The 4,914-nt window shown below is 40.2% G+C and overlaps 1 protein-coding gene across 8 annotated transcripts in view; it reads left to right on the forward strand.

Moving 5' to 3' along the window:
* Positions 1–4,914, forward strand: part of herc1 (HECT and RLD domain containing E3 ubiquitin protein ligase family member 1) — a 281,473-nt gene that overhangs the window by 40,003 nt on the left and 236,556 nt on the right. The window lies entirely within an intron of this gene.

Consider the following 4,914-nt stretch of genomic DNA (forward strand, 5'->3'; position numbering starts at 1 on the left):
ATGTTTATTGGTAATTATATCGTTATTTACTTAGGACAATTAGGGGCCACTGTGTAGGAGCCATTTATGTTTAGGCAAGCTACTGTTGGCCTATTATATCATTTTGTCTCGATATTTCTTGCAGTATTATTTTGGACACTTGGGGGCGGTTATTAGATGCACAAGGTGGTGTGTATTTAGGCATAAGGCACAGGAAGGGGCAGGCACAGGGAGGGAGAGCATACAGTTCTCACCAGACCAGGGACAGAGCAGCCAGCTACAACTTGCATGCAGAATAAGAAAAGCCTGGTGCGTTCATCTCTTTATTTGTACAGCTACTTCAATAAACAACTAATTAAACTGGAAATAATGACTGGAAGTTCTGTTGTATTCGGTCTGCATAAGACCACTCCTACTTACCTGTGTAGTAATGGCAAGAGGAAAAGAGGACACTTGAAAAGTCGGAGGTTTGCCATTACACTACACATAACCTGTAATTGTTGTTATCAAACAAAATGGGACAACAAGTCCCAAATCAAATGTTTGGTCAAAGAGCTGAGTTGATATGAACATTTTAAAAGTGGAAAAAGAAGAAGAGAAGTTTGAGGGAACTTCCTGACTTTGAGTTCTTGCAACTGAAAGGCTCAGCCTCCACAATTAGAATGAGGAGTTTCTCTTGTCAAAAGGTTGGTGAATCTGTGGAATTCACACCCACAGACAGCTGTGGAGGCCACTGGGCATTTTTCAGGGGGAGATTGACAGATTCTTCTTTACTAAGGCTGTCAAAGGTTATGGTGAGAAGACAAGAGAAAGGAATTGAGAGAGAAAAATGGCTCAGCAATAATTGAATGGCGGGGTACTCTCGATGGGCTGAATGGCCTAATTCTGCTCATACGACACAAAACTACGAGGAATATATGGGATATTTAAGAGGCCAGAATTGGGAGAATGACTTCAACAAAGAAAAAAAACCTATCTCAAAATACTCAAAACACCTTCAAAATACTTTCATTTGAAGAAATGATTTTCCTATATATTTGAAATAATTGCAAACTGTTGATAATATATATTGATATAATTGCACTAAAGTTGATGCTACATTTCAAAATCCATTGAATTCAGGGCGTAAATCACAAAAAATCATGAGAGTTTTAACAAGTTTTGAGTGAGACCATTGAAACATTATTTAAAGCTTCTATGCCATTCTCAGAGGCATGTAAAGATTAGTAAACTGATGAGAGATAAACGAGGACATGCAGTTGTACAAAGTCAACTCGTATCATCCTAAAACTGAATTAGATTAGTTTCGTTTATTGTCACGTGTACCGAGTTACAGTGAAATTTTTTTGTTGCGTGCTATCCAGTCAGTGGAAAAAGAATACATGATTACAATGAGCTATTTACAATGTATAGATACATGATGAGGGAATTGCGTTTAGTGCAAGGTAAAGCCAACTGAGAGGAGTTTAAGAAGATCATAGTTAAAGTAAGAAATGTTGCTGTTAGACTAGAGATTGTGTGGAGCAATTGTAATATGTGATTGTAGAGCTGCTTCTGTGGCTAGCACGCAAATAATCGGCTGGTTGGACGTCATCTTGGAAGCAGACATACACGTGAATTGTTGTCTTGGATATAAAGTAAAAAATGTGGCAGTCAATCGATACATAGTAAGAGTTCACAATAAGCAATACAATTATGGCCAGATAAACTATTTTTTTAGTGCTGTACTAACTCCGTGGGTTAGGCAGCATTTATGGAGAACGTGGATAGCTGACTTTCTAGGTCAGGATGATCCTGAAATGTCTGAAAGTCTGAAGAAAGGTCCCAACCTTTACCCATCCATGTTCTCCAGGGATACTAAATGACCTGTTGAGTTACTCCATCACTTTGTGAATTTGTTGTTTTTGTCATTGCCTCATTATTTTCTGTAGGTGCTTGCTGATGTGCACCAAATATGATTCCATGTTCTTAAATCCTTTGCAGCCTCCTCCAGCCCTATGACCCTCGACGACATATAGGAGTCCACACCTAGATCAGCGGATACCGTAGATGAGGAGCAACTGTATCTGTTATTCTAGGTGTGAATTCCTATATATCGGTGAGATGAAACGCAGACGGGGCGATCGTTTCGCTGAACACCTTTGCTCAGTCCCCCTTGGCCTACACGATTTTAAACACTTTAATCCCCATTCCCATACTGACCTTTCTATCCTGGGTTTCTCCACTATCAAAATGAGGCCAAACAAAAATTGCTTGGGCAGCTGACAACTCAGTGATATGAATATTGATTTCTCTAACTTCAAATAACCCTTGCATTCCCTCTCTCTCCGTCCCTCCCCCACCCCAGTCGACCTACTAGTTTCAGTGTCGTTCTGCTTAGTTTCACTGTTTGTATCCACTTGTTATCAACTATGGGCCATTGTGGGCTCCACCTTTCCTTGATACTAGTTGATGGCTTTGATTTGTCCTTTTGCATACCTTTCATTCATTTGGCCTGTGTACTTTTTCTTACCCCTGGTTTCTTCCCCTCTCCCCTGGCTCTCATTCTGAAGAGAAGAGTCTCGACCCCTATCCATTTTCTCCAGTGAGGCTGCCTGACCCGCTGAGTTACTCCAGCATTCTGTTGTGCTGCTGCAAGTACGAATGTCAATAGACAATAGACAATAAGGGCAGGAGTAGGCCATTCGGCCCTTCGAGCCAGCACCGCCATTCATTGTGATCATGGCTGATCATCCCCAATCAGTACCCCGTTCCTGCCTTCTCCCCATATCCCCTGACTCCGTTATCTTTAAGAGCCCTATCGAGCTCTCTCTTGAAAGCATCCAGAGAACCTGCCAATATCATTGTTCTATCTGGGACATATGACAATAACAGTGTTTAAGAAGGAACTGCAGATAAAAGTGACTCGACCACCTTGTCTTCCCCTTCTTTTTTGACTCTTGGCCTCTTGAATGGGGCAGCAATCCCAAGCAAAGATCGTAGAGGGACAAGATAGACCACTCCTTCGAAATTCAATGGGCTGACGTGTAGTACGCAACGGAACGTCACGGCCGCCATTTGTTACAGCGACACTCGACTTCCGGTATTCCACCCGCTGTGATTCAAAGCAAAGATTATAGAGCTCCGCTATAATCTTTGATCCAAAGCAAAGATCCTCAAGTATCTTGTAGCGGGAACAGACCCCTCCTTTGTGTAGTTTCCCTTGCATTGTATTGCTTTAACACACACTGCAAAAAATTAAATTTAACGTATATATATTTAATATATTTATATGAATGTGTGTCTGTGTGTGAGAGGCAAGTTAGAGATAATAGTTTATTCTCATGTATCAGAAGCAACTTTGATTTAAATCATCACTATTAATTTATTTGTCTTGTAAGATGATATACATAAACCATAAAGGCAATTATATATATAATTATATAGTAATAATAAATATATGCATATATATATATTATACACACACACATATACACACACATACACAAATGCACATACATATTGATACATTTATATGCATACATATATACACATATATAAACATATATATATATACACATGCGTATATACACACATATACATGCATATATACACATACATGCATATATACACATACATATATATTTATATATATTATCATTTTCCAACGATCAATAGATTTACGATCAGCTCCTGTGGATTGGAGGATAGCTAATGCTATCCCACTTTTCTAGAAAGGAGCGTGAGAGAAAACGGAAAATTACAGACCAGTTAGCCCGACTTTGGTGGTGTGAAAGATGCTGGAGTCAATTATTAAAGATGCAATAATGGGGCATTTGGATAGCAGTAAAAGGATCTGTCCAAGTCAACATGGATTTATGAAAGGAAAATCATGTTTGACTAATCTTCTGGATTTTTTTGCCACAAGGCTTGGTGTTGGGGCTGCAACTGTTTACCATATATATTAATGATTTTGAAAAGGGAATTAGGAGCAAAACTAATGCATACATACCTACATATGTACCCATGCGCTGCTGTGACCCGAGCCCCGGAGATTCGGAGGCTCCAACCGCAGGCCTGGCAGACAGTAATATCGGAGCCTGCGGGTCCCTGCTGGGAGACCGCTTTTCGGGGCTTCCGCAACGGCAAATTATTCCGCCCGAGTAGCGGGGGTCGAGGATGACCTGGAGCGGGGCCTTACATCATCGCCCGGCGTGGCTTAAATGGCTGCGGCACTTTTCTAGCGCACGCCGGGGGCTCCAACAACCTCTATGAGGTTCAAGTGACAAATAAATTGTATATTGTGTATATTTAAATTGATCTGGCAAGTTGGTCAAATAACATGGGCACCTTCTTGCTTTTTTTGCGACATGGATTTTTTAAATGTGAATGTCTCATATCAACACATTTGTGGGTCAACAGTATTTTGTATCAACCCCCACAATTTCAAATAATTCTCAATTGAACTTCTTAAACAGGAAAACAATTTTTATTTACATCATTTTGTGTGGCTGTCAAGGTAGCTGTGTAGACTGTAATTATGAGACTGCCGGGCAGTATCACTGTGAATGGTGGTGGCTGTGTGTTTTAATGCAAGTGTGAAAAGGAGAGTAAATTTAAAGAGACAATGTGAGAACCATCAGGGTTTCATCCAGGAACCAATTTAAAGGCAAGTTTCCATCAATTACAGTATTTTAATTGAAAATCTTACTCTTAATATTCTTCCTAATTAGGCTTTTTGTGTTCCCTCTTGAACCTTGTGTCTCCCAGAGCCTCTGGGGAGGTTCTGGAGATACAATAACCCAATTTTGAGGCAAATAACCATCTTTAAAACTGCCTTTAATTCTACATTCTCCGAGGATGCTGGATGCCGCGACAATCTCTTGCAACATGTACAGAAAGGCAGTCAGCTGCAAAAAAAGATCAAAGAGAGGAAAGAGTATGGAAGGGAAAGGC

This window comes from Leucoraja erinacea, chromosome 36 (assembly GCF_028641065.1).
Source record: "Leucoraja erinacea ecotype New England chromosome 36, Leri_hhj_1, whole genome shotgun sequence".
In the NCBI taxonomy this organism is placed as follows: domain Eukaryota; kingdom Metazoa; phylum Chordata; class Chondrichthyes; order Rajiformes; family Rajidae; genus Leucoraja; species Leucoraja erinaceus.